This window comes from Pelodiscus sinensis, chromosome 6 (genome assembly GCF_049634645.1).
Source record: "Pelodiscus sinensis isolate JC-2024 chromosome 6, ASM4963464v1, whole genome shotgun sequence".
Taxonomy (NCBI): domain Eukaryota; kingdom Metazoa; phylum Chordata; order Testudines; family Trionychidae; genus Pelodiscus; species Pelodiscus sinensis.
Window position 1 is genome coordinate 48,494,178 of NC_134716.1, and position 23,542 is coordinate 48,517,719.

General features: G+C 41.5%; 1 protein-coding gene and 1 long non-coding RNA gene across 8 annotated transcripts in view; one reads left to right on the forward strand and one right to left on the reverse strand.

The window, feature by feature from the left end:
- Window positions 1-23,542, reverse strand: part of AUH (AU RNA binding methylglutaconyl-CoA hydratase) — a 229,250-nt gene that overhangs the window by 97,678 nt on the left and 108,030 nt on the right. The window lies entirely within an intron of this gene.
- The window catches only part of LOC142829863 (uncharacterized), a 32,185-nt gene that overhangs the window by 6,489 nt on the left and 2,154 nt on the right, over window positions 1-23,542 (forward strand). The gene's annotated exons all lie outside the window — the stretch shown is intronic.

Below are 23,542 nucleotides of genomic sequence, written 5' to 3' on the forward strand. Positions count from 1 at the left end.
ATGAAAAGTGGCCTTGCTGACATTACATCACTATTTCTAGACAGTGCCTTGAACACAAAATAATCTCACAACTTGAATGAGTGCCAAAAACCAGTGACCTAGTTTCATTAGGGTGGGAAAAGAATAGCAAGTGGTCCTATGAGAGCAGATTATCAAAATTACAGGAGAATAGTTACATTTCACAATTTTATATCACAAAATTATCCATTTTGACAGATCATTGAGAACCTCTCCCCCACAAAAAAAGACATGAACTTCATGAGATCTCTTAGAAATAAAGTAACTTTTACATTAAGTTATAGGCTGAACCTCTCTAGTCTGGCACCCTCGGACCTGCCCAGTGAACTTGCTGGACCATGGGAAGTCAATATTGTCTAGCAGCATTACCAACACTTCCACTGCTTACAGGGTCCTTAGAAAACATTTAGGGGTAAATTAGAGCAAAATAACCACAGAACACTGTGAGCCAGGACTGATGTCTGTAATTAAAATATATGGGATCGCGGAAACTTGGCCACACATATGACACATGGATATCCAGCTAACGAAAATCATGCCAGACCATGGATACTGCTGAACCAGAGTGTGCTGAACTAGAGGTTCAACCTGTCCTCACACTGACATCTCTGTATTGCATTCACATCTACTGTATTCAAAGATTTTTTTTAGAATTACTTTTACATCTCATTCATAACAACTTAATATTGTTTTAAGACACATTGTTTTTTGATTTTTCCAGTGAAAAAATGTCACACTTCATGCTTAAACCAAACAGAGCTTACTAATAAAAAGTATGTCTATTTTTAAATATCCAGCATACAGTAAACTGTTCAGTAATCTTTCTTGATTAAAAATTCCCTGGCTTCTCTTCAAAAAATGCACATTGTAGATGAGCTCAACAGCTGCCAACAATTTTTTCAAGAACTCACCAGGCATTACCACTTCTATAAAAGGCCCCATTTATAGAATGAAGCATATACTGTAGAAATCACCTCACCCCCACCCCACTACCATCATTTAAACTGAGATGAAGACATATTGGCAAGAAGTATCTTAACAATAATACGCAGCAAAAATCACTTCATCTTAAATTGATCATCTTTCAAAAACCTCTTACTGTCCTCTGCAAATTGCTTTCCATTCACTAGCAAAGCGAAGTACAGAAGATAAATTGGTGTACTATGTAAAGATGACTCTTCTTGAAAGACTAAACAAATTTCAGGACTCTATTACTAACCAAATTGGGAATATGACATAATACATGATATTGCTTTCAAAAAGTTGTCAATTGTCACCCCACCCAGCAAATCCTATTGATGCAAGAGATCTTTAATTACATGAGTATGCCATTGACTAAAATACAACTGTTTTCTCTATGTATATCCTCTCTTATTTGTGTGAAGAAAAGACTGCATGACAGGTTCATATTTTGAAAGACATATATATACCGTTATTAACCCACTTACATTACCAGACACACTGGTAAATAAAAGAAAATCGTATTTTAGACAGTCTTTATTCAGGCAAGTTCTCACAAACTAACGTAAATTTTGACTGAATCATGACTTTAGGATTTGTGCCCTATTTTAGAGGGACATTTAGGATTCTGAAAAAGCAACACTATACTATGCATACATTTATAACTACTTTTTCAAAAGCTTTTTGTAAGGAAATTAAATTAGGAAGTTTTAGCATTTGTCTTTGTCCCTTTTTATCTAAATTTCATAGGACAACAAAGGTTGATAAAGCAATGTGTGCATATATTGACAACTTTCAAAACTTTCTAAATTTAAGTTTCTTCACTCTTTCTCCTTTACTTCTTGTATCTCCCATGTTTCATGTGGGTACTAAAGAAAGTTAATCTTGAATTTTAATATGGCAATATATTTAAACATTCATAACTATGCAATAACTACAGTGAACACACACACAAAGAAGGAATCTCCCCCAAAACCCTGCATAGATACCACAGTTTCCAACTGTGGTATCTAACAAACTAATAAGAAACTAGCAGAAAGCACATTTGCTTCTATTTCCAACTGTCGATGACTTGCCTTGAAAGAGTAATGTACCGTATTTTCCGGTGTATAAGGTGACTGGGCATATAAGACGACCACCTAATTTTCCAGTTAAAACATAGGTTTTGGCCTATACTCGCCGTATAAGACTACCCCCCCTTCCGAGGCAACACCATTTAATAACACCAGCCCGCTGGATGTGCCCTAATATAGTACTGTAACTTCGGCTACATACAGAACGTCCCTGTGCTGATACTGTATGCACCGCGCTGAGCCAATCCCTGCAAGCGGTGTATTCTATTAATGCATACAAAGCCTGCTCGGATTGGCAAAGGTTGTAATAGTCCGCCTCTCTGACTCAGCCAATCCGAGCAGGCTTTGTATGCATTAATAGATGACACCGCTTGCTGTGATTGGCTCATCGCGGTACATACAGTATCAGCACAGGGACGTTCTATATGTAGCCGAAGCTACAGTATGTTTATACCCGGCGTATAAGACGACCCCCGATTTTTGGGGGATGTTTTTTAGTATAAAAAGTCGTCTTATATGCCGGAAAATACGGTAATGAATTTTCAATAGGGGCATGAACAGGTTTGTTTGTTTTTTGTACTTAAACACAACTCAACAAATAGTGTGGACAACAGTGAGTGAGTTGAAACATTTTTCAGCGTACTCAAAGCCTAAGCACAGGTGCTTGGCAACAAATTTCTGCCAGCTTCTGTTCCTAAAACAAAGATGGAGTCAAGTCTTTCCTGAGCGAATCAGTGGGAGAGAAGAAAACATTTCCCATCAGGGTAGATCCAGTCCTGGGTTTTCATCTTCATAGGGATTAATCAGTAGCTCTCTACATTCTCTTCAACCCATCTGCATTCTGACTGTTCTACCACTAGCAAGTACAGCTCTCACTCTCTCTTTACTGCTTCTGTTACCATAGAGACAAGAGTTAAACAGAGCTGTGCTCACTAGCAATCAGTCTGTCAGGGAAACAAAAAGCCAGGGTTACGGGGAAAAGGGCATTGCAGGGATACTGCTTAATCCTTGCAAGGCGGGTGAACAAGCAATGAGTCTCTTCGTAGAAAAAATGGAACCAGAGTGCAAAGATTATTTTAAATCTTCACCAGCTCCAAAAGGGTAAAGGACAATATTTCAATCAGTATTTTTTGTGTGTTTTCTTTATTGTGCCCTGTCCCATTTCACTAGGGAGAGGTCTCACGTGCCCCAAATGTGTAAGAAATATATTAAACCTATTGTGAATTATCTTCACATAGTTTGCACTCTGTGTAAACATAGATTGTTATCCAGTGTCCCACACACACTGTTATGCTCCATTATAAAACTGAATTATAAATACCAAAGTTTGGCCTTCCTTTCAAATATTCAGTTAGTCATCAGTGTCATGGAAAACTACAATGAAACAATGGCAAAAACAAACCACTGTCATGGAGCCTCACTGAGGCAGAACCTGAATGGGACCTATACCCGCAGGTATTATTATAGAGGAGGGAACAGACCGTATCTTCTATCAAATATTTTCATTTACCAATAAATTTTTTGGAAGATATGAGGAAAACTGTGTGAAAGGGAAACAGTTGGTAACCACACAACCAAAAGAAAATGAGATAATCTCTTCCTTTTCCCACATATGTTAGAAAGAGGTGATGACACAATGAATTCAAGAACTTAAACTCTGGGGTTTCAAATTCTAGGGTGGCTCAAAAAACAACACTTTAGCGTTCTAATCCTAATCCTGAGGGTATGTATACAAAGCAAGTCTCAGAGCCTGAGCCAACTAGCTTGGACTTGTACATCTAAAAATCACAGACAGGCTGGCTACGTGTACACTCGCCCCTTCTTTGGAAGGGGCATGCTAATTTTGAACTTGGGAATAGGGAAATCCGCGGGGGATTTAAATATCCCCCGCGGGATTTAAATAAACACGGCCGCCGCTTTTTTTCTGGCTTGGGGAAAAACCGGAAAACCTACTTTGAAGTAGGAATCAGAGATCCTCTGGCAAAGGGCTTTATTCCGGAGGATTGCGCCAGTCTAGACGCTTTTTTCCGGCTTTTCCCCAAGCCGGAAAAAAGCGGCGGCCATGTTTATTTAAATCCCGCGGGGGATATTTAAATCCCCCGTGGATTTCCCTATTCCCAAATTCAAAATTAGCATGCCCCTTCCGAAGAAGGGGCCAGTGTAGACGTAGCCGGCTATGTCTAGACCACAGGCTTCTTTCGGAAGATACTTTTCCAGAAGAGATCTTCTGAAAAAACTTCTTCTGAAAGTGAGCATCCATACTGACAAAATGCATCAAAAAAGCGATCTGCTTTTTCAACAAATAGTGTCCACACTGAATGGATGCTCTCTCGCATATAAGCTGTGATTACTATGGACAGAGTGGCCACCTAGGCATCTGTGCTTTTTCCTCTTCTATCGAAAGAACTCACTTCTCTCCGTCCACAGACGCCTTTTTCCAAAAGAGCTGTATCAGAAAAGGTGTCGTTCTTCACAGGAAGAGGTTTACCAATGTCAGAAAAAAACCCATCTGTTCTTTCAATTTTTTTTCCAAAAGAATGCGATTGCAGTGTGGACCTGAGATTTTTTTTCGGAAAAATGGCTGTTTTCTGAAAAAACCCATCTGTAGTGTAGACATACCCATACTGATTCCATGAGTGCTCTGGGGTTGGAGCACCCAAATGCGGAAAAAGCAGTGTATGCACCTACCAGCCACAGCTATTCAACCATGCAGCTAAACACTCCCTTGGAAAACTAGACTTTAGCGTCTATGCTAAAAATAGCACTTTGGGCTAGAGCCTGTGCTCTAAACACCAGAAACGGGGAAGTTTTCTGACCCTGTTCTCTAGCTCCAGCCCAAAAATCTATGCATCTATTTTAGTCCTGCAGAATGACTATTAGTCAGTTGACACAGGTCCAAAATCACCACACTTTCTTTTCCTGTACAAATATACCCAATTTAAATACTACAGCCTGAACCCTGTTTCTCTACAAGGAATAGTTCATTACACTACCTAGAGTTGGGTGAAAATATTCTCCATTTATACATAAAGATATTGCTATAGTATAACTGTATTTATAATTCGGTAAACAGAATCTGAATATTAGTGTTGTGTGACATTTTAAAACTCTACCTCCACTCTACCATCATTAGAACTGCTCAGAAAGACAAGCATAAAATGACTCATTTGGTGAAAGTCAACTTATTTTTATTTAAGAAAAAAGAACAAATCATATGAACCATAATTCTCCCTAACCTACAGAGGCAGAACTAATTTACCTCCCGCTATTAGCATTCTACATATTTTGTTTAATTACTTTGAGACAAGAGTGGATGTTCAAACATCTGTTTTCAACACTATTAGCATTTTTTTTTACTTGAGGCCATTTATTTAACTTGATACATAAAATAAACATTACAAAATATTAACATGCAAATAAGGCTCTCTAGATTTATGTTGATCAAAAAAAAGCTGCTACATGTTCATATAAGTCTTCTTAAATACCAAATCATAATAGGTATTTACAAATCTTCATCAGGCATGGGGACCAATGTGAGATCTATTTTAGAGATAAGATGGGTGAAGGAATATCTTTTATTGGACCAGCTTTGTTGGTGGTAGGTACAAGACTTGAGCTTCAAAGAGCTCATCTTCTGATCAGCTCTGTGAAGCTCCAAAGCTGGTTATTCTCCACAGAAAACCAATATAAAGCAAAATATTTTATTTACCGTATCTACCTTTTATGTATTTTCCTTTCCCCCCTATTATTTAATGAAGGCAGAATTCAATACTTTAAACAACAACTTCTAATCTGGCTTTTCATTGCAGAAAGATTAAGATCATAGAATCATAGGACTGGAAGGGACCTCGAGAGGTCATCGAGTCCAGCCTCCCGCCCTCAAGGCAGGACCAAGCTCCGTCTACACTATCCCTGACAGATGTCTATCTAACCTGTTCTTAAATATCTCCAGAGAGGGAGATTCCACCACCTCCCTTGGCAATTTATTCCAATATTGGACCACCCTGACAGTTAGGAATTTTTTCCTAATGTCCAATCTAAACCTCCCTTGCTGCACTTTAAGCCCATTACTCCTTGTCCTGTCCTCAGAAACGAAGAGGAACAAATTTTCTCCTTCCTCCTTGTGACACCCTTTTAGATATTTGAAAACCGCTATCATGTCCCCCCTTAATCTTCTTTTTTCCAAACTAAACAAGCCCAGTTCATGAAGCCTGGCTTCATAGGTCATGTTCTCTAGACCTTTAATCATTCTTGTCGCTCTTCTCTGTACCCTTTCCAATTTCTCCACATCTTTCTTGAAATGTGATGCCCAGAACTGGACACAGTACTCCAGCTGAGGCCTAACTAGTGCAGAGTAGAGCAGCAGAATGACTTCACGAGTTTTGCTTACAATGCACCTGTTGATACAACCTAGAATCATATTTGCTTTTTTTGCAGCAGCATCACACTGTTGACTCATATTCAACTTGTGGTCCACTATGACCCCTAGATCCCTTTCCGCCATGCTCCTTCCTAGACAGTCGCTTCCCATCTTGTATGTATGGAACTGATTGTTCCTTCTTAAGTGGAGCACTTTGCATTTCTCTTTATTAAACTTCATCCTGTTTACCTCTGACCATTTCTCTAACTTGCTAAGGTCATTTTGAATTATGTCCCTATCCTCCAAAGAAGTTGCAACCCCACCCAGTTTGCTATCATCTGCAAACTTAATAAGCGTACTCTCTATCCCAATATCTACATCATTGATGAAGATATTGAACAGTACGGGTCCCAAAACAGACCCTTGCGGAACTCCACTTGTTAACCCTTTCCAGCAGGATTTAGCACCATTAACAACAACTCTCTGACTACGGTTATCCAGCCAATTATGCACCCACCTTATCGTGGCCCTATCTAAGTTATATTTGCCTAGTTTATCAATAAGAATATCATGCGAGACCGTATCAAATGCCTTACTAAAGTCTAGGTATATGACATCCACCGCTTCTCCCTTATCCACAAGGCTTGTTATCCTATCAAAGAAAGCTATCAGATTAGTTTGGCATGACTTGTTCTTCACAAACCCATGCTGGCTATTCCCTATCACTTTATTACCTTCCAAGTGTTTGCATATGATTTCTTTAATTACCTGCTCCATTATCTTCCCTGGGACAGATGTTAAACTGACCGGTCTGTAGTTTCCTGGGTTGTTCTTATTCCCCTTTTTATAGATGGGCACAATATTTGCCCTTTTCCAGTCTTCTGGAATCTCCCCTGTCTTCCATGATTTTTCAAAGATCATAGCTAAAGGCTCAGATACCTCCTCTATCAGCTCCTTGAGTATCCTGGGATGCATTTCATCAGGACCTGGTGACTTGCTGACATCTAACTTTCCTAAGTGATTTTTAACTTGTTTTTGTGTATCCTAGCTTCTAAACTTACCCTCTCTCTGCTTGTATTCACTACGTTAGGCACACCTCCAGACTTCTCGGTGAAGACCGAAACAAAGAAGTCATTGAGCATCTCCGCCATTTCCAAGTTTCTTGTTACTGCTTCTCCCTCCTCACTAAGCAGTGGGCCTACCCTGTCCTTGGTCTTCCTCTTGCTTCTAATGTATTTATAAAAGGTCTGCTTGTTTCCCTTTATGCCTGTAGCTAGTTTGATCTCATTTTGTGCCTTTGCCTTTCTAATCTTGCCCCTGCATTCCCATGTTGCTTGCCTATATTCATCCTTTGTTATTTGTCCTAGTTTCCATTTTTTATAGGACTCCTTTTTTATTTTGAGATCATGCAAGATCTCCTTGTTAAGCCAAGCTGGTCTTTTGCCGTATTTTCTATCTTTCCTACACAGCGGAATTGTTTGCTTTTGGGCCCTTAACAACGTCCCTTTGAAATACTTCCAACTCTCCTTCAGTCTTGCTTCCCATGGGACCTTACCTACAAGTTCTCTGAGCTTATCAAAATCTGCCTTCCTAAAATCCATTACCTCAATTGTGCTGGTCTCCCTTCTACCTTTCCTTAAGATCATGAACTCTATTATTTCATGATCACTGTCCCTCATACTGTCTTCCACTTTCAAGTTCTCAACTAGTTCCTCCCTATTTGTTAAAATCAAATCCAGAACAGCTTCTCCTCTGGTAGCTTTTTCAACCTTCTGAAACAGAAAGTTGTCTCCAATGCAGTCCAGAAACTTATTGGATAGCCTGTGCCCCGCTGTGTTAGTTTCCCAACATATGTCTGGATAGTTGAAGTCCCCCATCACCACCAAATCTTGGGCTTTGGATAGTTTTGTTAATTGTTTAAAAAAGGCCTCATCCACCTCTTCCTCCTGGCTAGGTGGCCTGTAATAGACTCCTAGCATGACATCACCCTCATTTTTTACCCCTTTTAGCTTAACCCAGAGACTCTCTACACAGCTATCTCCTACGTTCATCTCCACTTCAGTCCAAGTGTGTACATTTTTAAAATACAAGGCAACCCCTCCTCCCTTTTTTCCCTGTCTGTCCTTCCCGAGCAAGCCGTACCCTTCCATACCAACATTCCAATCGTGCGTCCCATCCCACCAGGTTTCTGTAATACCAGATGTTAAATAAAAAGATGTTAAAAGATAAAAGATGTTAAATTTCAATTTTAAAAATTTGAAAGTTAGGAGTTATTCTTTCAGAAAATGTTCTTTTCTTCTTACATTTAGAACGTCATAGAAATTGGAGGTGGAAAAGAGCAATCACGTCTTCTATTCCATCAGCCTGCCAATACAGGAGTGTTCCCAAGAGTAAATAAATGATAGTTCTAATTATGTGGAAAGCAAAATGTTATATTTTGTTTTTGTTTCAAATATTCTTAAATTAGCATTTGAGCAGAGTAAAATTACAATTGGATTTTGATGTTATGAGTCTTGTATCCCTCTTCCACCCCCCATCATTACCAATTTGTTCAATAATTTTATACTTTAGTAGAAGCTTTAGTATTTACACCTAGAAGATATTCTACCATGAAAATGTGGCTCGAATTTCAGGCTCAAAGCTTCACGGTATTTCTTTAACCTTTGACACCTGGATGAATTGTATAACTGCTGTTTGCACGAATGCATTTTGCATAAGTGTCACATCTGGAAATTCCCCTCATATCTTACTCATCACAAAAGGAATGTTTTTCAGTTTTAAGGAAAATTCATTCATACAGAACATTATTCTGGTTAACTCTGAAAGGGGATTAATTTAAAGGATTCTGAACATTTATAAAGATCCATTAAGCCTAATTTGCACACTTACATTTTCTTCCTACACAAAGAATAAAACTACTCATGTTCCTGCTCTATATCTCTTGGAATGCATAATACAATAGTTCTGGCCCCCTAAAACAGGTTGTCAAAATAAGAAAAAAAAACCTGTACATGTTTTCTTAGGTGACTGTAACCAAAGAAATAATAAATAACTTTAAATGCCTCAATCTTTCAAACTTGATTTATTATCCACACCATACTTTCAAGAGAGAATCGGCCCTATGTATTTAGATATATATCCTGTATACATATGCATCTCTGGAAAAAATTGAGACATGTTCAGAGGACCAACAATGGTATTAAAGGGTTAAGAAAAGCATTTAGGGTGAAATATGCAACTTAACTGCAAAAAATTTCAAGAATTAACGTACTGAACAAATTTTATTCTATTTTTCTTCACAGCTTTGTAACAGAAGACTGCATAATAAATTAATCATATCTTAACCAGAGGAAGCAATAGTAAAAAAATTTTTATGAACCTTGCTGAAATATTGCCAATTAAAATTACTTTTAAAAAAAGAGTTGAAAAGCTGTAAAAGTGCAACTCCAGCTGGTAGGATTTAATCTAATTTGGTTAAAATCTCTGTTGACATAATTCCATTGACTTTACTGGAGTTATGCAAGAGCATAATTTGTGTCTTTAGCACTGCCAAATTTTCCAAAGAATTCAACACCTTATATGCAATCACATCAAGAATATTTGGATAGTACCAGAAAGTACCTCCAGTGTTTTATCATAGCAATATCCTTACATGGTCATTTCCTATTAGTCCAAGAAAGTATTTGAGAGTCTACCAGAATTACCAACTCATCAACCACACACTATATTACTCATGTTATGTTTCCACAGTTATTTTCATTATCTTCTTCTCAAGACAGAGCTATAATTCCAGATCTTCTTAAATAAGATGGAGGCAGTTCTGCTGACAAGGAATCCTCCAAACACTACAATTCCCAAAATAAGTTTACAATGCTAAGCAATAGATAAATAGCAATAAAATATAAATAAAAATAATTTAAAAAGAGCAACAAACTAGAAAAGGAGTGCTCATATACATATTCTGAGAAAAAAGATTTCTGATAAGAACAGAATTCCTCTAATCTAATATATAAAGGAGAATGTTTGTATGTTTGTGCTCTAATAACTTGGACATTATAACAGCTACCGCAACCAAACTTTGCATGGGATAACCTTTCCTCCAGGAGAAGGTTTAAGGTACTGTGGGAGAGTGTGACAGGGGCCCCCCTTTCCTTCCCCCACACTAGCTCTGCCACAGCAATGCACTCCCAGGCCACTGCTGTTCTGGGCCTGTGGCGCTTGCACAGAGGCAGCGCGCGGAGGACCACCTTCACAGCACAAGCGCGCTTCAGCCGGCGTACAAACTGGCGGGAAGGTTGACCTGGGGAGAGCAGGGACACCAGCATGGAAAAGGGCGCTGATGGTTAAAACTGGCACTGGGCCAGACACAAAGGGGGGAGAGAGAGAAGGAAGAGCGGGGTCGGTTCTTTCGCATGCTGCCAGCCCCCCCCCATTGCCGTCACCTCCCTAACTGCCAGCCTGTGCCCCACATAGACAGCGCCCCATTCCTCCCCAACCTTCCCCCGCCACCTCCTTAAATGTCACCCTGTACCCCACAGACAGCGCCCCACTCCTCCCCACCTGCCATCTCCCTAACTGACAGCCTGTGCCCCAAATGGACAGAGAATCTGATTTTCTTCCACTGCATCTGTCCAAATACCACCCTATCTAATATATAAAGGAAAATATTTGTAACTTTGTGAGCTAATAATTTGGACACTATGGGTATGTCTAGACTACATGGCTCCATCGACAGGAAGCCTTTGTCAACCACTCCGGTAAACTGCATTTCACGAGGCATAACGGAGCAGTCGACAAAGGCTTCCCTTGTCAACTACGGAGCGTCCAGACTGCCCCGCTGTGCCACCAAACAGCTGATCGGAACAGCGCGGAAACCATTTTGATGTAAATGAAGCGGCGATTATTTAAACAGCCTCTTCATTTTCCTATGTCTAGTAAACTCATCTACATGGCTCCGTCAACAGAGCCATGTAGTCTATACATACCCTGTAAGAGCCACCGCAACCCATCTTTGCATGGGATAAAACCTTCTCCTGGATGAAAGGTTAAGGTACTTTTGGACTCAATCGGGGTACCGCCTTGCCCCCCGCGGTACCTGCAGCCCCGGGCACAAGCTGGGGCGCCGCTCCCACAAGTAGCCTCCTGGGACTCACCCCCTCCCGCCCGCGAGGTTACATAACTGACCCTCTTCCCCCTCCTGCCCCGCTGGTATGCAGTGCTCCCACCCCCACGTGCACAATAGCTCGGGCACCCCCCCGTCCCCCCCGCGTGTAACCTCCCCTCCACCTGGGGCTGCTCCACACCTGCCACCCTTCCCCCCTCCAGAAAACAAAATCAAAGCCAGCAAGCCTTTCTGCTCATCTCGCTGGGCTTATCCGAGTAGACCGAATCTGTGTGCCTGCTACAGTGCAGGGCGGAGGGGCCGGGTTAAACCCTCGATGCGCTACACTGCTGTGAAGCGTACTGTGAGTGGGGCTCTTATGTGTCTGACTCCAGCCATCAGGGTTAGATGTGAGCTCTGAGCTTTTGCTTGTCAAGGCAGGGCAGGTGGATCTCTGAGCCAACCTTGCAAACAGAAGTCCCCTTGCTCCTGGCTACATAACTGTGTACTGTTCTCCTGGGGGCTGGCTGCTCGATCCTCGGGGGAGGAGGGTCCTGCTGCTCTCAGAGGATCAGATATGGGGCAGGAGCCATCAGTCCCCAGGGTGTGTGGCTCTGGGGGTCCCCGGCTCAGGATCCCCTCCTTTCCTACATTTTCTAAATTTTGTTTCTCCGGTTTCCCGAGCAACGCTCAGTAAGTCCAGCTAGTCTCTTATATAGTATCTGCCTAAATCAAAAGGTACAGGCAGTCCCCGGGTTACATGGATCCGACTTACATCGGATCCTACTTACAAACGGGGTGAGGCAACCCCGCACTAGCTGCTTCCCCCCCAGCAGACCAGGGAGACGCGAAGCTAGCGCCCCCCCCCCCCCGCCCCCTCCAGCAGACCAGGGAGACGCGGAGCAGCTTTTCTCAGCAGACACCTCAGCTTGAGAATAAAGGACTGAGGGAAGTGAGGTGTGGGAGAATAAAACTGAGCTCTGGAGAAATGTTTGGCTAGAGTTTCCCCTACAATATGTACCAGTTCCGACTTACATACAAATTCAACTTAAGAACAAACCTATAGTCCCTATCTTGTACGTAACCCGGGGACTGCCTGTACTACAGAAAACGACATCCAGATTCTGAAAATGTATTTCTCTGTGCTTTTGTTTGGGGCATAACCATAGGACAGAGATAACTTATGTGGGGAAAAAAGAGATGATTTGTATAGGAAATCTAAATCCATGAAGAGTACAACTTTTTCTTGATAAGGTGGAAAAACGACTTTGAGACAGAAAAGCAAAAAAAGCGCCTACATCCTCTTAGCAGCAGTCATACACTTGAGAAAGATTACTCTCACTGAAACAAGGTGTCCTTATCTCATACGATTCAAAAAGGTTGATTTCATAGGGGTGTAGACCAACTAACTTCAAGTTCCAGCTCATTATAGGCTGTCTGATACAAGTCTGGTAATTTCCTGAGGAAAATCTTATATTGTGTTTATCATAGACTACATTCCCTTGCCATTGTAAGACCTTGGCAGCATGGCCAATATAGTAGTGCCCCCTAGGCTCTGGTGTGGAGCCAAAAATGAGGGTTGTAGTATGCAGGAAGGGGCTGCCAGGGAACAGGCTGCAAGTGTGGGTGCAGGATCTGTGAGAAAGTTAGGGTGCAGGGTTTGCAAAGGCAGGAAATAGAGGAAGGAATTGGTGCACTTACCTGATGCAGTTCCCATTTGGCGGGGTGCGTGTGTATGAACAGGTGGCTCTGTGCCACCCTGAACATCAGGTGCTACCCACAATTCCTGGCCAATGGGAGCAGCAGAGGAAAAGCATCCCAGCAAGTGCAGGGACAGAGAGCAATGCAGTTCCAGCCAGGGGGAAGAGAGGAGGAATGGCAGTGCTCGGAGCTTCCCCTGGCCAAGCAGAGCCACACAGGAACACAGTATGTAGTGGCTGCATCTTTGGTCCCTGGGCTGCAGCCCCTAAAGTCTGTTTCATATATGACCCTAGTTGGCAGCCCTTAATGTTGTGATATGAACCTGGAAACAGATCAGGTCCAAATCCTTAGGAAGTCACCCAGATTAAATTTTAGACAATTTCTAGAAACTGGTGTTTAAACCAGCAAAGAAATTTTTAAACATTGGGGCTTTGTCTGAACTGCAGGGTTTTTGCATAAGAAGCTTTTAGCAGAAGAGATTTTCCGCAAAAACTTCTTGTGCAAAAGCACGTCCATACCTCAAAAGAGCATTACAAAAGCTGCACATTGCATTGATGCTCTTGTGCAAGAAAGCTCTGATGGCCATTAAGGGTACGTCTAGACTACATGGCTCTGTCAACAGAGCCATGTAGATTAGTTTACTCGACAAAGGGAAATGAAGCGGTGATTTAAATAATTGCCACTTTATTTAAATAAAAATGGCCGCTGTGCCGTGCCGATCAAGCTGTTTGTCGGTACGGCGGGGAAGCCTAGAAGGGGATCTGCCAACCCCAGAACCCTTTGTCGGCAGATCCTTTATGCCTCGTGAAACGAGGCTTACAGGATCTGCCGACAAAGGGTTCTGGGGTCAGCAGATCCCCTTCTAGACTGCCATGCTGTGCCGACAAACAGCTTGATCGGCACAGAGCGGTGGCCATTTTTATTTAAATGAAGCAGTGATTATTTAAATCACCGCTTCATTTCCCTTTGTCGTCCTGCCTCATCTACCTGGCTCCGTCGACGGAGCCATGTAGTCTAGACACACCCTAACAGAATGGCCATCAGAGCACCTGTGCTTTTTCTAATAGGGTCTTTTTGCACAAGAAACCCCTGCGGAGCATCCACACATGCCTTTTTGCGCAAGAGCTGTAGCGCAAAAAAGAAGTTATGCCTTGTGGGGAGAGGAATAACTCTACTGGCAAAAGCCCTCTGTCCTGTTGATTTACTGCTTGTTTGGGGGGTTTTGGGCACAAAAACGCGTTTGAGATGTGGACACTCCACTGGTTTTTGTGCAAAAACGGATGTTTTTGTGCAAAAACCTTGTAGTGTAGACATAGCCATGAAGAATACTAGAGACAGATCTTGCCAGCAGAAGTCTGTCTGCCAGCAGTAATGAGTAGCCAGAATACAAACATGTTAGCCTTTCATGGTGTCTGTTTCAACAAGGAAAATATCCCTGGGTCAGAGTACAGGATTGGCCCTTGTATTAGAAAGCTCTTGTGTGACTGGCAATATCCTGTACTATCCCAAATGAACTTTACTGAATTTAGCTAAAACTTATTGAATTGGGTTTGATTCTTTGAGGACAATTATATTGAAATGCAACTGTTTATGTATTATTGGAAGATTGTATATAACTTTTCTAAAATCTTGAGCAATGTATATTTTAGGAACTTCAAAGGACTTTTTGGGACAGTATATGTAAACTCGATTTCCTAAGAGGTACTTGGGAACTAAGGGGAATACAAATGATCCATTTTGAATCCACTCTTTTGAAGCTTTATCCTGAGGAAGAAATCCCATAATCTACTACAGTAGACTTCCAATAATCCGGAACCTTTGGGACCTCAGTGGTGCCGGACTATCAGGAGGTACCATAAGATGGTTTTATATATATACTGTATACAGTATATACTGTATATAAAGTGTTCTTAACCCTTTTATTGTACATACTGTGATGTGTTAGTTTTTTTAACCCTTTTCGCTCGGTTCAGCTGCTGCTGCTGTTGCTTTATGACCATTTTTTGCCAAAGCTCACTCAATAGGCTCTTGCCATTTTGATGCCGAACTATCAGGAGTGCCGTACAATTGGATGCCAGACTATTGGAGTTTTACTGTAGTTACCTGCTCCTGGAGTTACCCATGAACAATATAAAGGATGGACTAAACATGTTATAAGTGTGCTAGGCTGGGATGAACTTGTTACCACAAAAGAAACCCCAAACAACTGCTACTAATGGAGCCCATGTTGGGCTGAGGTATAGTTAGGTATAGTTTTTAATTTGTTTTCTCAGTGACACTTTTTACCTTAAGAATAAAGTAGGTTTGCACAGGAAGTGCTATGGTACTAATAGATGTCCTTGGATAACCTATCTGTACCGCAAACACAGGGAAGGCAGGCAACTGCACAGCTTGGAAAGGCCCCAGTCAGACATACGAGTCTCCAATCAGAAAAGGCAATGGAGTTGGGTTACTGGAAGCCTAAGAGTGGATGCCTTTGTTGAATCACTAAAGGGAAACACAAATGAAGTCACCCTGAACTGCAACACCTTAAATGATGGCAATTTCCATGTAAACAGAAAAATCTCTCTACTATATGGTAAACATGACCTGTTGGCTAGTTTGGAGCTATGAGCACTATGAAGACTTGTCATTCTGATCTTTACAGCGACCTTGGAAGGGCCAGGCATAAAGGGACCAATTTTCAATTACAGGAAGGCCCATTTACAACTGCCAGACCTGTGTAAATAAGAATCAGGCCTCAGAGTTCTGACACTCAAAGGAGAATGCATCAACGTTACATGTCACCTGGCATTCCCATTTGAAAAAGCTAAGTCTTTTTACATTCACCCAGAGATTGTCACATGAGTTTTCTTGCCATCTTAAATAATTAGCTTTCCTTAGGTACAAAAGGCCAAATTCACTCAGTGTTATACAATGAATCGGACCAGTAAGGACTGTCTGCTTATTGCCTTCATGCAGTGAAGAATTCTTTCTGATTTTGACCAAAAATAGAGACTCTGTTCTCTTCTTTATATAAATGAGGAATCTATAGTTGTCACTTTGTATTAACACAGAGTTGGACTCAGAAGCATTGTGAACATCCTAAGGGCACTTCCATTGGCTCTAAGTTCCAGCCAATTACTACTATACTACCCTTATGAGAACCATTTGCTTTGACATGGTGGCGGGTCACATAAGCTCCACAAACCTGATGGGTGCCTATTATGATTTGGGTCAGTACTATTTCAATCAGTTATCTTCCACCTGATATTCATGATGAGAGCCCACTACTTAATGAACCATGAAAATCTGTGAGGGTAAGTTGTCCAGAAATTAATTGCATCTTTTGGTTATCCTAGACAAAAGGAAACGAAGAAGGGTCCCAGATGAATAGTAGCTTACTTATATAGCCATTTGAATAATTTGTTGGAGAATCTGACAAATAGTAATAGTTTTCCAGGAAGGAATACATTTTTGGCCAGAGATTTGATCCTGGGTATCTCCTTTTCAGAAAAAAATGCTGTATAAGTTATGAAAAACCTGTAACATAGGTCCCAAGAGGTCTTATCTCTGTGCATTCATCTGTAGTATAGAAGTCTCAAAGAGGTGCAAATAACCCATTCATCTCAATAAGCTATTCTCAGCTGAATGAGAATACACCATAAAGATGAATATGCTCTGGAATGATAACTCTGCGATGTGTGAACTGCTTCACTCATTTCATCCCCATCGCATCCCTGAAGTTTTAGCACCTGTGGGCCAAATGTGCATAGCACACAAATCATTGAAGTAGAAGATTCAACCTCACTGTTCTTCAGATAGCACTTGCACTCTTAAACCAGTGGTTCTCAAACTTTTGGGCCCGCGGCCCAACTCACTCAATACAGACCTTTCCATGGACCACCAGCCAACCATCCATGATGATAAAATGGGTGAAGGCGGGATAGGGGTGCACGGTCTCAGTGGGAGGGGTGTGTAAGAGAGGGATGGGCATGAAGGGGATGGTGGGTGCTTACCTGGTCCCATGCTTACAGTCATGCTTACAGAAACTGCCCCTGCTGCTCCAGTCATCAGTAGCAATGGGGAAAGCCTCCAGGCAAGTGGTTTCCTGGGCTGCTTTGCTCCAGCTGGGAAAGGAGGGGCAGAAGCAGCACACAAAGCCGCTTCCTTTCCTTGCAAGGGGAATCTGGCTCACTGGGCAGGTGAGGAGGGGGGCGTGAATATAGGGCTGGTATGCCAGCATGGTCTCCCCACTGCAGGTGTGGTGGGTCGAACCCCAAGCACTCAGCCTACCTACAGGATGGACGCAGAGCACTAATGGTCCATGGGCCACACTTTAAGAACCATTGCCTTAAACCACCAAAGGAGTACACTGATCAGTGTGTCTCACACACAAAAGTTTCAGAACTAGTAACTGCTCTCACAGCTGTTTTACTGTCTGTAATCAGAGGTTATAAATTATTTGTAGTGCAATTATATCTGACATATTTCTAAACTGGTCTTTTGTCCCATTCAACAGATGGCCTCAGGGACAGACCATGCTATAAACTAAATGAAGGTGGCTTTAAGGATTTTCCCTTAGCCAACATCAAAAAGTTGTAAGAATTTGAAAGTGTTTAACGCAGCTCTTTTTTGGGAGGCTCACTCAACACCTCACTTTCCTTTAATCATACTGAGTCCTACTGTTCAGGAAGTGGTTGAGGAGCATAAGTCATGATTACATTATCCTAACTGCTTCCTAGAGTCTCATCTTCCCTCTATTTAATTAACGCTAATTTTCTTGACAATATTTCTAAAGTAATATCAGAATCTACATGTGGTTTTTAGAACACTTTGAAATATCAGCTGTTAAAGCAGAAATTTTAAGTAGAGAGCATGGAACATGAATAACATACGTTTTCTACCAAGGGAAAGATACGAATGCAGAATGCTTGGGTGTTGCTCAGGTTCAGTGGGCACTGTATGTCACCTTGAGGCATTTGTTACTCTGACATTGGACTGCCTGCAAAGCCTCTGACTTACAACAGAGCCTAGTCTTGATGCACATGTGCATTTCACTCACTGTGGCATGCCAGTTTAGCTTGAATCACTCTGCAGTTACAAGTTTAACCCTCAGTATCTTAATATTGCTTCCTCAAAAGGGCAGTGGATGCGATGAACTCACTGAAACCAGTCTTGAGCATTTGATATCAGATTGGAGATTATTAAAACAACAATATGAGCCACAACTGTACACAAATTACATAATTTTGTAAACACAAGATCAACTTAGGGAGCCTATTCTCAGGAAGCAACCCCTTGTTTACATTACTCAAAATCTAGACCATTAACCCTACCTCTTATATCCCATGAAATGCAGCAAATTTCAAAACAATCAAAGTTAGAATGAAAATGTTAGAACACTTATTGAATTTTTTAAAATATTAAGTGACTCTACTTTAACTATAGCAGAATCAAGAGTTCTGGAACAATTTTTATAGAGAGGATGATAATGATGATGGTAACCATATATCTGATGTTTGTTGTTACTAGTTCCAACAACACTGAATAGAGCTTTTGTAAAATGCGGAATTGACACTTGACTTCCTTCTAATTTTCATTTTAATCAAACTGTCTTTAGCATTCCAGATCTTACATAGTTTTCTGAATGCTGGAGCTTCTAGCCTAATTCTTTTTTTTTAGGTCACGTTCACAATCCTTATTCTTCAATTCTAGCATTCCAAGGTACAACAATTATTTCTACTTGTTCTAGTTCTTTGTCTCCAACGTTAATTTTGACCTCTTCCTCTTGACTTCCAATTACCATACATTTTGTCTTCTCCATGCTGTTCTTCAGTCTGAATTTTCTGCTTTTTTGGACTATCTTGTCACTTATTCTCTGTAAATGCTCCTTTTTCAGTTCTATCAGGCCAGTATCATTTGTAAATCTAGAGTTAGTTGCTGTCTTCCCACATAATATGACTCTTCCCTTTTCATCTCTGAGTGCTAGAGCCATTACTCCTTCCAGTACTAACTTGAACAAAGCTAGCAATAGTGTGAATACTTGTCTCACTCCTTAGGTCACCCTGAACCACTCCATCAGCTTCTTGCCTATTCTCACTGCACCCACTGAGTTGCCATAGATATTCTCTATCAGCTTGATCAATTTCTTGGCACGTCAAACATTCTCAAAACTTGCCGAAGCCCTTTCTTCCAAATGCTCTCAAAAGCTGGTATGAAGTCTGAGTAGTTGTTCTAGATGGTATGGCTGTTCTATGTACTTCTGATACATGTCTTGGCACAAATACTCATCTACTATACCAGATCCTGGTCTAAATCTAGTTTGTTCCTCTGAAAGCACCAATTTCACACACCTCTTCATTCTCCGTAATATGTTAGTGAATGATTTTGTGGGCACACTCAATAAGCTGATTCCTCTGTATAAAAAGCCATTTCTTTTTTATATAAACAATAGTATTATCACTTTTCCCCCATTCATTAATTTAATAGCCTTTCGCCTCAAATCAAAGGAGGGTATTTCAGAGTACTTAGCATAATACAATACTTTGCATGTTTAAAGCACAGCTCACACTGAGTTCAGTTGCAGCAGTTAGCGATCAGCACTTCTGCAAATCAGATCCCAGAGTGATCATGTAATTAAAGATCATCATAAAGAATATGCATAATGCAGCTAAATTTAAGGTTGTACAGGCAAAATTAATTCCAGCATATCCTAACTTTTTGGGACTTGACTATTCAATATTATTTTTGTTTGTTCAACTTACTTTTTGTAGGTATCTTTAATTTCCTAATTTTTAAAAATAAAAACTAACCAGAAACACAGAAATCCCACTGTGTGTCATAATACATTTTAGTCATCAGAGAACTTAGAACCTTTAGACCAGGGGTGAGGAACCTTTTTTGAGTTGTGTGACACACGCAAGTCAGAAGCAAAAATCCTCACAGATGTGGGCCTCAACTAATAAACAGAAAAAAGAGAAACACTTCCCTCATTCATGCAACTCAGGGCACCAGGCATCCCCTTGCACTTCAGCCCCTTGGAGGTTAGGGGTGGGGGACAACACGGTCCAGGGCTTCCTTCTAGGGCCAGATTAACCCTTCTGGGGAACCAGGGCTTCTAGATTTTGAGGGACCCTCATAGACTCCGGGGTGGGGCCAAAAATATGGGAGAGGGCTTCTGGGAAGTGAGCTGGGGGTGCAGGTACAGGGTCTGGGTGGTGGGCTTCAGGACTGGAGTCTGAGCAGGAGATAGAGTGCAGGAGTGGGCTGGTTGTGCAGGGTCTGGGTGGGAGGAAAGGTGCAGGAGCTGTGGGATCTGGGAAGGAATGAGGTGCAAGAGGGAGCAGGGGAAGCTCTGCTCTCTCTGTTGCCCTGCACTGGCAGACATCACCCCCTGTTACTCTATGGGCCAGGATTCCTAGCTAATGGGAGCAACGGGGTGGAGCATGCAAGCAAGCACAGAGGACAGAGCTTCTCTGCACTACAGATCCCAGTGCAGAGCCTTTCCTCCCCATGCCAGGCAGTGCCTGAAGGCCTGATCCAGCTGGAGGCCTGCCTTGATTCAGTCCACGAAGCTCGGGCTTCCCTCCCACCCCTGGACAGCAGGGAGACAGCTTTCTGCTTTCTCTTAATGACTGTTTGAGATGCTTACTCTTCCAGCTTGGTCTGGAACTCTTCTATTAAGTCACATTCTGATCACAAGTAAGAGTCAAGAACATATGGGCTCTGTCTAGACTGGCAAGTTTTTCCGCAAAATCATCTGATTTTGCAGAAAAACTTGCCAGCTGTCTACACTAGCCGCTTGAATTTCTGGAAAAGCACTGACGATCTCATGTAAGATCGTCAGTGATTTTCCGGAAATACTATGCTGCTCCCGTTTTGGCAAAAGTCTTTTTCCGAAAGACTTTTGCGCAAAAGGGCCAGTGTAAACTGCACAGTAGTGTTTTCCGCAAAAAAGCCCCGATCGCGAAAATGGCTATCAGGGCTTTTTTGCGGAAAACCATGTCTAGATTGGCCACAGACGCTTTTCCGCAAAAAGTGCTTTTGCGGAAAAGAATCCTGCCATTCTAGACGTGCTTTTCCGAAAATGCTTTTAACGGAAAACTTTTCCGTTAAAAGCATTTTTGGAAAATCATGCCAGTGTAGACATAGCCATGAAGTATGCTAAGTCACTCTATAGCAGTGGTGCAAGTACAGTGTGGTTATCACTAGGAATTGTGAGAAATCAGAGAATGTTCAATGAGGGTGGAATCTTTGTAGATTTTAACTGGTAAAATAAAAGCATAAAATAAAATAAAGAGCATGCACAAACTACAATTTTTCAAATGCTTATAACTTGGACAGATTATAGATAGAATCTAGGTCTCCATTGCAGATACATGTGTGACAGAAAAGCATTAGAGCTGTTCAAATAAAAGGTCACTAGAATGTAACATATCCAAAACAACATGTATTCTTCTAGGCTTGTTCTTGAAATGACTGAACATCAACCAGCCGCTGCATATATTATCTTTGGTTTTCTGCCTCTAGGACTCGGGATGTAAGCAACTAGTCGACTGTCCGAAAAGCATATGCTTATCAGATAGTCGACTCGACAAGTCGCTCCCCGCCCCCACCTTGCTACCTCTATCAGAGAGAGGCAGCAAGGAGGGAGCAGGAGCCGGTGCCGGGGGGAGTCAGCTGAAAAGCCGGTTCTCTCTAGCACCGTCGCCATGAGTAGGGAGGGCAGGGGCGCAATGGGGAACTGCCAGCACTTCTGCCTTTGAAATGTAGAAAGAGCATGGGACCAGCTGGGGATTGCTTGAGTCTCCCACTGGCCCAGCGGTGCTTCCGCTTTTGAAATGTAGCAAGAGCTGGAAGGGCTCTTGCTATATTTCAAAGGCGGAGGTGCCCTTATTAACTAATCGAATAGTTGATGCAAATTGCATCGACTATTCGATTAGTTGATTACTCTAAATTTAATATCCTTATCTAGGTTGCCATCACCTTATCACCACCCTTTGGTAGCTCTCAAAGAATAGAATACAAGTCATTGATAGCACCACCTTCTACTCCCACTAGAATCTATTGGCAAGGCAATATCTCATGATCAGCATCAACACAGGCAACTGACAGATCTAAAAATATATGTATGAATATCTCATTCACCTATGGTAAGAGGGGGATCAATCATCAGGATAAACCAGTGCTATATGCATGCTCTTAAAAAAAAAAAAAAGGCTGAACTTAAATTGAGAATAATCTAGGTGATCTGAAACACCCAATTAAGATATTGAGAGATGTCTCATTACATCGTCTTCAGAAATCTTAACCAGTAATGGAAATTCTGAAATGGCAAAAAGCATTCAGACTGCCAAATCCAGGTTTTTGCCACGAGGTTAAACCAATGCTTCCTTAAGGACAGATGACACCCTGCTCTCCCTGATAAAGGCAATGATAATTTCCATTAGCAACAAACCTAGTATTTCCCCCAACAGTCTTCACCGGCCAGAATGAACATTACTCCAAAACCAAGGCACACAATTCTCAAAACACTTCTAGCATCAGCCAAAGCCCAAGCAAAAAAGTTTTGTTTTCTCAAGATATTGTTCTTCCCTCACAAAGGCAAATAGCTTGGTTCAAATCAAAGTGATTTTATCTGAAAAACAAAAATAGATGCCCTTCACAGTAGAAGGGACTCAAATCAAACATTGTTATCCTTTTTTTTTTCTTTTCAACCACACTAATACTGAGTAGGGTCAATTGTCCTTCCAAGTTAGATGAGGGTGTTAAAAAAAATAAAACAGTAGTCTCTGTCATCTGAAGATACCCACCAGGATTCTGAATAAGATAGAGTGATATATGTACATCACACTTCCACAGTCATCATTTTCATATAACTGAGCAAAAAAGCACTACAAACATTGAATTAGTGTCCTAAAAGAGCTGACAGTACACAGTGTTGGATCACCAAATTCTACTATTATAATAGTTATTAATTAATGGTTTTGCACATGCTCCAACCAAATACCACTGGACTCCCGAAAAGACATTAATCCCATTTACACAATCATTCAGTATCAGGTGATTTAAGGCAGACAGCCATTAAAAAAAACCTACATAACTAATTTCCTTAAAGACATCAGAAAAAAAATTATAATTTTCAGAGGGAAACATGGTTTAAAACAGGGATATAAATTAGGCTTGCCAGAATGCTTACCGATTAAGCAACTAGACACCCAGCTACATGAGGCTGAAATAGTCCTGGCTGCATGGGGCCAGCCAGCTGGACTCTCACTGCATTGGGTGAGCAGGCTGGACCTTGCAGTGACCTGGGCAAGCAAGCAGGATCCCAGCGGGACCTGAGCA